The following is a 12,916-nucleotide window of genomic DNA, read 5'->3' as shown; positions in this document are numbered from 1 at the left end:
GGTGCACTAAGGCTGCAGTATGTTTGAAAGAGTAGTTTGGAATTGCCCTGTTGTTAGTTGTGAGATTACTTTATGACTCATGCCCTCGGACTGTCTCACATTTAGCATTCATGCATCTCTCTGTCTGAAAGTGCATTCGGCATGCCAGTTTTGTTTTTTTTTCTTTGTTAAATGCTTTCTGTTTTGCGATTCGCTCAGTACATTACGAGTTAACAGGGTTTCCGAGGTAACTTCCAGCAGCAAAAATCCCCAACTGGGAAAATTTCACGGAGCATGGTCAGTCGGAGCAAAAGGAAGGAAGTCGTTCGTTTCTGCAGTGTTTCACAATACTACCTTTCCCGTGAGCAGTCGAACAGACTAAACGATTGTGCCACAGACTGCGACGGCAAGCTCTGCGAAAAAGTAATCCTTTAAAGCCGGTGTAAGCAACACGACGGTACTGGGGTACACCGCGTGGAAACAGATACTTCGGTGTATCTCGTCCATGCTCACCACATAGCCAAAATTAAACAAGTCCCGTTCCCCAGCATTTGGCCCCAATCCCGCTAAACCCATCCTATCCAGAAACTCATCCGATTACCTTTGCAATTTTCTGAGTGTAATCGCCTCCTCCACTTCCTCTGGTAGCTCATTCCAAACACGCACAACCTTCTGTGTGGGAAATGTGCCTCAGGTCCTTTGTCAATTTCAGCCCACTCACCTTAAACCGATGCTCTCGATTTTTCAACTCACCCCAACTTGGGTAAAACACATAAATACTCAGTTTACAACCCTTCCGTAAGATCATGTCGCAGCCGTTATGCTGCGGGGAAAGTCGTCCCAGCTTATTCCACCTCGCCCTACGGTCCAAACATTGACGACATCCTTGTCTATATTTTGTCATCAATTTCACGTGGTTTTTTTTACGTTTTCAAGATGTTAATTACGCTGGACAATAACAAGCTATTGGAAACAGAAAGGTGAAACGTAGAATTGCTTCAACTTTCAGTGCTGGATGCCACTAAGCTGCAGTGCGGTAGCCTCCGCTGGTTTCTGTAGTGTCGTGGTCATCACGTTCGCCAAACACGCGTAAGGTCCCCTGTTCGAAACTGGGCGGAAACTGCTTTTTTTTTCAAGTGCAGCCTTTCACATGCACAAGAACGGAGCTTCCTTGCTTTCTTTCCCATCTGCAAACCTGCCTTCGAATTTGCTTGAAAGAATCTGCTCTCGTAGTGAAATGCAAGGCAACTCCATTTAATTACTGTGCAAAGCATTATAAAGTTTTTCTCCAAACTGGTTCTGATCATATGCCATTCCGTATGAGAGTGTTGTTGCCGCGTTCTGATCCTTCCACGAAAAGCAGTACCGCATTTGCATTCCTTGCGCAGGCGGCCCGGTTCAAAGGCAGGGAAGAAGCTGATGCGCTGGTGTCACAGCGCACCACGAATTCCTGAACTTGTCTGTCTGTCAAACGTACCCCAAAGTCGTCTCTGAAAGGCTTCATTTGGAAGCTGTCTGTCGTTATTCAACGCCGAGAGTTGGCACCGGAGGTCCTGAATCATGTTTTGGAGCAGTTCGCACGTTTGTGGCTCATTCAATCAGCAACAGCAATGAAACAAACATACACTCTAAGAGGAACCTCCGGACCTGTGCTGTCATAGCGTCGCTAGTATTAAGGTCCGCCCCGAGATCTAAGCCATGTTGGAACTGAAACGGAGGAATCGACAGAGAGGCTACAGAATGACATCGCATCCATTTAATTTTCTTTAAATCTCTGACGAGCAGGAAAATGTTCACGGGGAGGGCGAGTGGAGAAGTGTGGCAATTGCAGCTCTGGTGAAACTCCTTCTTTGTGATTCACTCAGCAAACAGAGACGTGAAGGTGACTCAGGCGTGAGAGCTCTTCACATCGAGAACAAAAAGCAATCAAGGGCAGTTAGCACCTCTTCCGGAGTGGCGGTGGGGTGAGGTAATTACCTTTTGAGTTCTGTTACTATGTTCAGAAACTGCCTTTTAGATTGAGGTGAACAGAAACTCAATTTCTAAGAAGCACCATGGAAGTTAGCAAAATGTATTGAGTCGCTTCTCGTCGAATCCCGCACAGGTTTCCGGCTCACTTGGTATCCATGTGGCTCATGTCCAGGAGTGAACATCTCTGCAGCAAATTGCACGGTTAAGGTAAAAGGCACGGAAAGTATCATCTCGAACTGGCTCCGAGGTCAGAGCATCCTCACAGTGTGATCTGTCGCTCTCGGAATGTAATGCGACTTCCGGTTTTAGGGTAGAGAACTTTCTTTGGGACCCTTATTCTGCAAAACAGACACAGTGACTGAATAAATGCTGCACGGTATGATTTGGAACACGGCCTGCTCAGCTTTGTGCATTTTCCCTGTAGTCCGGCGTGTTTCGTGTAAACGTGAAAGTCGTCCTGTTTCGAGCAATGGGTGTAATCATTTAGCAAAGCAAGAATCGAAATTGCAGTAATGTCAAGCAGCTCATGGTTATTTGACCAAATCATAAGCGAACATATATTGTCACGCACTCACAGATACATTTGTAGCTGAAAAGAGTCTGAGAAGATAGACTCAGCTTTTGTCTGGATTGATGGGCTATCATTATCTGCTGCGAAATTGACATTGTAGCCGGGCACATCCCAGCAGCTGTGCGAGTCGGAGAGGGATCATGGAACCCTTTTCATGTGACTTTGCATCTGTTGTTATGCAGGGGCACAATTGGAAATGCAAGACAACTGGCAGTTTGGCCGTCTGGTAGTGTGGCCGAGCGGTCTAAGGCGCTGGATCCAGGTTCCAGTCTTGAAAGGGGCGCGGGTTCGAATCCCGCCACTGCCATTTCTGCTGTTTAACTGCAATGCTGCAGCTTGTCAAAATGCTGTTTCGGTCCCCACTGTATTGATGTTGAAAACAAAAGTAAAATGCGTTTGCTTCCCGGGGAATTAACTGTGTTGTGGGATAGTGCCACTCGGAAAATCGCAAAAAGCTCTGCTGTTCCAGGCAATTTGTGCGTTTACTGGAACCGAATGGAGACTGTTATTTCATCGCTGTTGTGATGAAACACTGCAGAAACGAACGGCTTACTTACTTTTGCTCCGACTGACCATACTCCGTGAAATTTTCCCAGACCCTCAGTTGAGGATTTTTGCTGCTGGAAGTTACCTCAGAAACCCTGTTCACTCGTAATGTGGTGACTCGACTCGTCGTTATTTGGTTTTCTGGCCAATGGGAAAATCGATCCAATGAATTTCGATGTCATATGTTATTGAATTTCTCCCATTTCCTTTATTTCCGTCCTGGAGACATCGGAAGGGAAAGGTAATCTAATCGAGACTGTGATTGGTGAAATTCACTTTTTATGGCCCGTTCTTATTATGTTCTTTCTTTCTCTCTTTCCAGCATTGTCTGGGAAGTGTTGGTGCACTAAGGCTGCAGTATGTTTGAAAGAGTAGTTTGGAATTGCCCTGTTGTTAGTTGTGAGATTACTTTATGACTCATGCCCTCGGACTGTCTCACATTTAGCATTCATGCATCTCTCTGTCTGAAAGTGCATTCGGCATGCCAGTTTTGTTTTTTTTTCTTTGTTAAATGCTTTCTGTTTTGCGATTCGCTCAGTACATTACGAGTTAACAGGGTTTCCGAGGTAACTTCCAGCAGCAAAAATCCCCAACTGGGAAAATTTCACGGAGTATGGTCAGTCGGAGCAAAAGGAAGGAAGTCGTTCGTTTCTGCAGTGTTTCACAATACTACCTTTCCCGTGAGCAGTCGAACAGACTAAACGATTGTGCCACAGACTGCGACGGCAAGCTCTGCGAAAAAGTAATCCTTTAAAGCCGGTGTAAGCAACACGACGGTACTGGGGTACACCGCGTGGAAACAGATACTTCGGTGTATCTCGTCCATGCTCACCACATAGCCAAAATTAAACAAGTCCCGTTCCCCAGCATTTGGCCCCAATCCCGCTAAACCCATCCTATCCAGAAACTCATCCGATTACCTTTGCAATTTTCTGAGTGTAATCGCCTCCTCCACTTCCTCTGGTAGCTCATTCCAAACACGCACAACCTTCTGTGTGGGAAATGTGCCTCAGGTCCTTTGTCAATTTCAGCCCACTCACCTTAAACCGATGCTCTCGATTTTTCAACTCACCCCAACTTGGGTAAAACACATAAATACTCAGTTTACAACCCTTCCGTAAGATCATGTCGCAGCCGTTATGCTGCGGGGAAAGTCGTCCCAGCTTATTCCACCTCGCCCTACGGTCCAAACATTGACGACATCCTTGTCTATATTTTGTCATCAATTTCACGTGGTTTTTTTTACGTTTTCAAGATGTTAATTACGCTGGTCAATAACAAGCTATTGGAAACAGAAAGGTGAAACGTAGAATTGCTTCAACTTTCAGTGCTGGATGCCACTGAGCTGCAGTGCGGTAGCCTCCGCTGGTTTCTGTAGTGTCGTGGTCATCACGTTCGCCTAACACGCGTAAGGTCCCCTGTTCGAAACTGGGCGGAAACTGCTTTTTTTTCAAGTGCAGCCTTTCACATGCACAAGAACGGAGCTTCCTTGCTTTCTTTCCCATCTGCAAACCTGCCTTCGAATTTGCTTGAAAGAATCTGCTCTCGTAGTGAAATGCAAGGCAACTCCATTTAATTACTGTGCAAAGCATTATAAAGTTTTTCTCCAAACTGGTTCTGATCATATGCCATTCTGTATGAGAGTGTTGTTGCCGCGTTCTGATCCTTCCACGAAAAGCAGTACCGCATTTGCATTCCTTGCGCAGGCGGCCCGGTTCAAAGGCAGGGAAGAAGCTGATGCGCTGGTGTCACAGCGCACCACGAATTCCTGAACTTGTCTGTCTGTCAAACGTACCCCAAAGTCGTCTCTGAAAGGCTTCATTTGGAAGCTGTCTGTCGTTATTCAACGCGCGAGAGTTGGCACCGGAGGTCCTGAATCATGTTTTGGAACAGTTCGCACGTTAGTGGCTCATTCAATCAGCAACAGCAATGAAACAGACATACACTCTGAGAAAAACCTCCGGACCTGTGCTGTCATAGCGTCGCTAGTATTAAGGTCCGCCCCGAGATCTAAGCCATGTTGGAACTGAAACGGAGGAATCGACAGAGAGGCTACAGAATGACATCGCATCCATTTAATTTTCTTTAAATCTCTGACGAGCAGGAAAATGTTCACGGGGAGGGCGAGTGGAGAAGTGTGGCAATTGCAGCTCTGGTGAAACTCCTTCTTTGTGATTCACTCAGCAAACAGAGACGTGAAGGTGACTCAGGCGTGAGAGCTCTTCACATCGAGAACAAAAAGCAATCAAGGGCAGTTAGCACCTCTTCCGGAGTGGCGGTGGGGTGAGGTAATTACCTTTTGAGTTCTGTTACTATGTTCAGAAACTGCCTTTTAGATTGAGGTGAACAGAAACTCAATTTCTAAGAAGCACCATGGAAGTTAGCAAAATGTATTGAGTCGCTTCTCGTCGAATCCCGCACAGGTTTCCGGCTCACTTGGTATCCATGTGGCTCATGTCCAGGAGTGAACATCTCTGCAGCAAATTGCACGGTTAAGGTAAAAGGCACGGAAAGTATCATCTCGAACTGGCTCCGAGGTCAGAGCATCCTCACAGTGTGATCTGTCGCTCTCGGAATGTAATGCGACTTCCGGTTTTAGGGTAGAGAACTTTCTTTGGGACCCTTATTCTGCAAAACAGACACAGTGACTGAATAAATGCTGCACGGTATGATTTGGAACACGGCCTGCTCAGCTTTGTGCATTTTCCCTGTAGTCCGGCGTGTTTCGTGTTCCGTGTAAACGTGAAAGTCGTCCTGTTTCGAGCAATGGGTGTAATCATTTAGCAAAGCAAGAATCGAAATTGCAGTAATGTCAAGCAGCTCATGGTTATTTGACCAAATCATAAGCGAACATATATTGTCACGCACTCACAGATACATTTGTAGCTGAAAAGAGTCTGAGAAGATAGACTCAGCTTTTGTCTGGATTGATGGGCTATCATTATCTGCTGCGAAATTGACATTGTAGCCGGGCACATCCCAGCAGCTGTGCGAGTCGGAGAGGGATCATGGAACCCTTTTCATGTGACTTTGCATCTGTTGTTATGCAGGGGCACAATTGGAAATGCAAGACAACGGGCAGTTTGGCCGGCTGGTAGTGTGGCCGAGCGGTCTAAGGCGCTGGATCCAGGTTCCAGTCTTGAAAGGGGCGCGGGTTCGAATCCCGCCACTGCCATTTCTGCTGTTTAACTGCAATGCTGCAGCTTGTCAAAATGCTGTTTCGGTCCCCACTGTATTGATGTTGAAAACAAAAGTAAAATGCGTTTGCTTCCCGGGGAATTAACTGTGTTGTGGGATAGTGCCACTCGGAAAATCGCAAAAAGCTCTGCTGTTCCAGGCAATTTGTGCGTTCACTGGAACCGAATGGAGACTGTTATTCCATCGCTGTTGTGATGAAACACTGCAGAAACGAACGAATTCCTTACATTTGCTCCGACTGACCATACTCCGTGAAATTTTCCCAGACCCTCAGTTGAGGATTTTTGCTGCTGGAAGTTACCTCAGAAACCCTGTTCACTCGTAATGTGGTGACTCGACTGGTCGTTATTTGGTTTTCTGGCCAATGGGAAAATCGATCCAATGAATTTCGATGTCATATGTTATTGAATTTCTCCCATTTCCTTTATTTCCGTCCTGGAGACATCGGAAGGGAAAGGTAATCTAATCGAGACTGTGATTGGTGAAATTCACTTTTTATGGCCCGTTCTTATTATGTTCTTTCTTTCTCTCTTTCCAGCATTGTCTGGGAAGTGTTGGTGCACTAAGGCTGCAGTATGTTTGAAAGAGTAGTTTGGAATTGCCCTGTTGTTAGTTGTGAGATTACTTTATGACTCATGCCCTCGGACTGTCTCACATTTAGCATTCATGCATCTCTCTGTCTGAAAGTGCATTCGGCATGCCAGTTTTGTTTTTTTTTCTTTGTTAAATGCTTTCTGTTTTGCGATTCGCTCAGTACATTACGAGTTAACAGGGTTTCCGAGGTAACTTCCAGCAGCAAAAATCCCCAACTGGGAAAATTTCACGGAGCATGGTCAGTCGGAGCAAAAGGAAGGAAGTCGTTCGTTTCTGCAGTGTTTCACAATACTACCTTTCCCGTGAGCAGTCGAACAGACTAAACGATTGTGCCACAGACTGCGACGGCAAGCTCTGCGAAAAAGTAATCCTTTAAAGCCGGTGTAAGCAACACGACGGTACTGGGGTACACCGCGTGGAAACAGATACTTCGGTGTATCTCGTCCATGCTCACCACATAGCCAAAATTAAACAAGTCCCGTTCCCCAGCATTTGGCCCCAATCCCGCTAAACCCATCCTATCCAGAAACTCATCCGATTACCTTTGCAATTTTCTGAGTGTAATCGCCTCCTCCACTTCCTCTGGTAGCTCATTCCAAACACGCACAACCTTCTGTGTGGGAAATGTGCCTCAGGTCCTTTGTCAATTTCAGCCCACTCACCTTAAACCGATGCTCTCGATTTTTCAACTCACCCCAACTTGGGTAAAACACATAAATACTCAGTTTACAACCCTTCCGTAAGATCATGTCGCAGCCGTTATGCTGCGGGGAAAGTCGTCCCAGCTTATTCCACCTCGCCCTACGGTCCAAACATTGACGACATCCTTGTCTATATTTTGTCATCAATTTCACGTGGTTTTTTTTACGTTTTCAAGATGTTAATTACGCTGGACAATAACAAGCTATTGGAAACAGAAAGGTGAAACGTAGAATTGCTTCAACTTTCAGTGCTGGATGCCACTAAGCTGCAGTGCGGTAGCCTCCGCTGGTTTCTGTAGTGTCGTGGTCATCACGTTCGCCAAACACGCGTAAGGTCCCCTGGGCGGAAACTGCTTTTTTTTTCAAGTGCAGCCTTTCACATGCACAAGAACGGAGCTTCCTTGCTTGCTTTCCCATCTTCAAACCTGCCTTCGAATTTGCTTGAACGAATCTGCTCTCGTAGTGAAATGCAAGGCAACTCCATTTAATTACTGTGCAAAGCATTATAAAGTTTTTCTCCAACCTGGTTCTGATCATATGCCATTCTGTTTGAGAGTGTCGTTGCCGCGTTCTGATCCTTCCACGAAAAGCAGTACCGCATTTGCATTCCTTGCGCAGGCGGCCCGGTTCAAAGGCAGGGAAGAAGCTGATGCGCTGGTGTCACAGCGCACCACGAATTCCTGAACTTGTCTGTCTGTCAAACGTACCCCAAAGTCGTCTCTGAAAGGCTTCATTTGGAAGCTGTCTGTCGTTATTCAACGCGCGAGAGTTGGCACCGGAGGTCCTGAATCATGTTTTGGAACAGTTCGCACGTTAGTGGCTCATTCAATCAGCAACAGCAATGAAGCAGACATACACTCTGAGAAAAACCTCCGGACCTGTGCTGTCATAGCGTCGCTAGTATTAAGGTGCGCTCCGAGATCGAAGCCATGTTGGAACTGAAACGGAGGAATCGACAGAGAGGCTACAGAATGACACCGCATCCATTTAATTTTCTTTAAATCACTGACGAGCAGGAAAATGTTCACGGGGAGGGCGAGTGGAGAAGTGTGGCAATTGCAGCTCTGGTGAAACTCCTTCTTTGTGATTCACTCAGCAAACAGAGACGTGAAGGTGACTCAGGCGTGAGAGCTCTTCACATCGAGAACAAAAAGCAATCAAGGGCAGTTAGCACCTCTTCCGGAGTGGGGGTGGGGTGAGGTAATTACCTTTTGAGTTCTGTTACTATGTTCAGAAACTGCCTTTTAGATTGAGGTGAACAGAAACTCAATTTCTAAGAAGCACCATGGAAGTTAGCAAAATGTATTGAGTCGCTTCTCGTCGATTCCCGCACAGGTTTCCGGCTCACTTGGTATCCATGTGGCTCATGTCCAGGAGTGAACATCTCTGCAGCAAATTGCACGGTTAAGGTAAAAGGCACGGAAAGTGTCATCTCGAACAGGCTCCGAGGTCAGAGCATCCTCACAATGTGATCTGTCGCTCTCGGAATGTAATGCGACTTCCGGTTTTAGGGTAGAGAACTTTCTTTGGGACCCTTATTCTGCAAAACAGACACAGTGACTGAATAAATGCTGCACGGTATGATTTGGAACACGGCCTGCTCAGCTTTGTGCATTTTCCCTGTAGTCCGGCGTGTTTCGTGTTCCGTGTAAACGTGAAAGTCGTTCTGTTTCGAGCAATGGGTGTAATCATTTAGCAAAGCAAGAATCGAAATTGCAGTAATGTCAAGCAGCTCATGGTTATTTGACCAAATCATAAGCGAACATATATTGTCACGCACTCACAGATACATTTGTAGCTGAAAAGAGTCTGAGAAGATAGACTCAGCTTTTGTCTGGATTGATGGGCTATCATTATTTGCTGCGAAATTGACATTGTAGCCGGGCACATCCCAGCAGCTGTGCGAGTCGGAGAGGGATCATGGAACCCTTTTCATGTGACTTTGCATCTGTTGTTATGCAGGGGCACAATTGGAAATGCAAGACAACGGGCAGTTTGGCCGGCTGGTAGTGTGGCCGAGCGGTCTAAGGCGCTGGATCCAGGTTCCAGTCTTGAAAGGGGCGCGGGTTCGAATCCCGCCACTGCCATTTCTGCTGTTTAACTGCAATGCTGCAGCTTGTCAAAATGCTGTTTCGGTCCCCACTGTATTGATGTTGAAAACAAAAGTAAAATGCGTTTGCTTCCCGGGGAATTAACTGTGTTGTGGGATAGTGCCACTCGGAAAATCGCAAAAAGCTCTGCTGTTCCAGGCAATTTGTGCGTTCACTGGAACCGAATGGAGACTGTTATTCCATCGCTGTTGTGATGAAACACTGCAGAAACGAACGAATTCCTTACATTTGCTCCGACTGACCATACTCCGTGAAATTTTCCCAGACCCTCAGTTGAGGATTTTTGCTGCTGGAAGTTACCTCAGAAACCCTGTTCACTCGTAATGTGGTGACTCGACTGGTCGTTATTTGGTTTTCTGGCCAATGGGAAAATCGATCCAATGAATTTCGATGTCATATGTTATTGAATTTCTCCCATTTCCTTTATTTCCGTCCTGGAGACATCGGAAGGGAAAGGTAATCTAATCGAGACTGTGATTGGTGAAATTCACTTTTTATGGCCCGTTCTTATTATGTTCTTTCTTTCTCTCTTTCCAGCATTGTCTGGGAAGTGTTGGTGCACTAAGGCTGCAGTATGTTTGAAAGAGTAGTTTGGAATTGCCCTGTTGTTAGTTGTGAGATTACTTTATGACTCATGCCCTCGGACTGTCTCACATTTAGCATTCATGCATCTCTCTGTCTGAAAGTGCATTCGGCATGCCAGTTTTGTTTTTTTTTCTTTGTTAAATGCTTTCTGTTTTGCGATTCGCTCAGTACATTACGAGTTAACAGGGTTTCCGAGGTAACTTCCAGCAGCAAAAATCCCCAACTGGGAAAATTTCACGGAGCATGGTCAGTCGGAGCAAAAGGAAGGAAGTCGTTCGTTTCTGCAGTGTTTCACAATACTACCTTTCCCGTGAGCAGTCGAACAGACTAAACGATTGTGCCACAGACTGCGACGGCAAGCTCTGCGAAAAAGTAATCCTTTAAAGCCGGTGTAAGCAACACGACGGTACTGGGGTACACCGCGTGGAAACAGATACTTCGGTGTATCTCGTCCATGCTCACCACATAGCCAAAATTAAACAAGTCCCGTTCCCCAGCATTTGGCCCCAATCCCGCTAAACCCATCCTATCCAGAAACTCATCCGATTACCTTTGCAATTTTCTGAGTGTAATCGCCTCCTCCACTTCCTCTGGTAGCTCATTCCAAACACGCACAACCTTCTGTGTGGGAAATGTGCCTCAGGTCCTTTGTCAATTTCAGCCCACTCACCTTAAACCGATGCTCTCGATTTTTCAACTCACCCCAACTTGGGTAAAACACATAAATACTCAGTTTACAACCCTTCCGTAAGATCATGTCGCAGCCGTTATGCTGCGGGGAAAGTCGTCCCAGCTTATTCCACCTCGCCCTACGGTCCAAACATTGACGACATCCTTGTCTATATTTTGTCATCAATTTCACGTGGTTTTTTTTACGTTTTCAAGATGTTAATTACGCTGGACAATAACAAGCTATTGGAAACAGAAAGGTGAAACGTAGAATTGCTTCAACTTTCAGTGCTGGATGCCACTAAGCTGCAGTGCGGTAGCCTCCGCTGGTTTCTGTAGTGTCGTGGTCATCACGTTCGCCAAACACGCGTAAGGTCCCCTGTTCGAAACTGGGCGGAAACTGCTTTTTTTTTTCAAGTGCAGCCTTTCACATGCACAAGAACGGAGCTTCCTTGCTTTCTTTCCCATCTGCAAACCTGCCTTCGAATTTGCTTGAAAGAATCTGCTCTCGTAGTGAAATGCAAGGCAACTCCATTTAATTACTGTGCAAAGCATTATAAAGTTTTTCTCCAAACTGGTTCTGATCATATGCCATTCCGTATGAGAGTGTTGTTGCCGCGTTCTGATCCTTCCACGAAAAGCAGTACCGCATTTGCATTCCTTGCGCAGGCGGCCCGGTTCAAAGGCAGGGAAGAAGCTGATGCGCTGGTGTCACAGCGCACCACGAATTCCTGAACTTGTCTGTCTGTCAAACGTACCCCAAAGTCGTCTCTGAAAGGCTTCATTTGGAAGCTGTCTGTCGTTATTCAACGCCGAGAGTTGGCACCGGAGGTCCTGAATCATGTTTTGGAGCAGTTCGCACGTTTGTGGCTCATTCAATCAGCAACAGCAATGAAACAAACATACACTCTAAGAGGAACCTCCGGACCTGTGCTGTCATAGCGTCGCTAGTATTAAGGTCCGCCCCGAGATCTAAGCCATGTTGGAACTGAAACGGAGGAATCGACAGAGAGGCTACAGAATGACATCGCATCCATTTAATTTTCTTTAAATCTCTGACGAGCAGGAAAATGTTCACGGGGAGGGCGAGTGGAGAAGTGTGGCAATTGCAGCTCTGGTGAAACTCCTTCTTTGTGATTCACTCAGCAAACAGAGACGTGAAGGTGACTCAGGCGTGAGAGCTCTTCACATCGAGAACAAAAAGCAATCAAGGGCAGTTAGCACCTCTTCCGGAGTGGCGGTGGGGTGAGGTAATTACCTTTTGAGTTCTGTTACTATGTTCAGAAACTGCCTTTTAGATTGAGGTGAACAGAAACTCAATTTCTAAGAAGCACCATGGAAGTTAGCAAAATGTATTGAGTCGCTTCTCGTCGAATCCCGCACAGGTTTCCGGCTCACTTGGTATCCATGTGGCTCATGTCCAGGAGTGAACATCTCTGCAGCAAATTGCACGGTTAAGGTAAAAGGCACGGAAAGTATCATCTCGAACTGGCTCCGAGGTCAGAGCATCCTCACAGTGTGATCTGTCGCTCTCGGAATGTAATGCGACTTCCGGTTTTAGGGTAGAGAACTTTCTTTGGGACCCTTATTCTGCAAAACAGACACAGTGACTGAATAAATGCTGCACGGTATGATTTGGAACACGGCCTGCTCAGCTTTGTGCATTTTCCCTGTAGTCCGGCGTGTTTCGTGTAAACGTGAAAGTCGTCCTGTTTCGAGCAATGTGTGTAATCATTTAGCAAAGCAAGAATCGAAATTGCAGTAATGTCAAGCAGCTCATGGTTATTTGACCAAATCATAAGCGAACATATATTGTCACGCACTCACAGATACATTTGTAGCTGAAAAGAGTCTGAGAAGATAGACTCAGCTTTTGTCTGGATTGATGGGCTATCATTATCTGCTGCGAAATTGACATTGTAGCCGGGCACATCCCAGCAGCTGTGCGAGTCGGAGAGGGATCATGGAACCCTTTTCATGTGACTTTGCAT

At 46.2% G+C, this 12,916-nt stretch overlaps 3 non-coding genes across 3 annotated transcripts; all 3 read left to right on the top strand.

The window, feature by feature from the left end:
- Positions 1-2,746: 2,746 nt before the first annotated feature.
- On the top strand, positions 2,747-2,828 carry trnal-cag (transfer RNA leucine (anticodon CAG)). The gene has a single exon. It is a non-coding gene; the product is annotated as a tRNA-Leu (tRNA).
- A 3,332-nt stretch (positions 2,829-6,160) lies between these two features.
- Positions 6,161-6,242, top strand: trnal-cag (transfer RNA leucine (anticodon CAG)). The gene has a single exon. It is a non-coding gene; the product is annotated as a tRNA-Leu (tRNA).
- Positions 6,243-9,565: 3,323 nt separating this feature from the next.
- On the top strand, positions 9,566-9,647 carry trnal-cag (transfer RNA leucine (anticodon CAG)). Its single transcript has one exon. It is a non-coding gene; the product is annotated as a tRNA-Leu (tRNA).
- The last annotated feature ends 3,269 nt before the right edge of the window (positions 9,648-12,916 follow it).

Source organism: Chiloscyllium punctatum, chromosome 31, assembly GCF_047496795.1.
Source record: "Chiloscyllium punctatum isolate Juve2018m chromosome 31, sChiPun1.3, whole genome shotgun sequence".
Lineage (NCBI taxonomy): Eukaryota > Metazoa > Chordata > Chondrichthyes > Orectolobiformes > Hemiscylliidae > Chiloscyllium > Chiloscyllium punctatum.
Note: the sequence above shows the minus strand (reverse complement) of the source record. Positions and strands in the feature narration are given on the sequence as shown.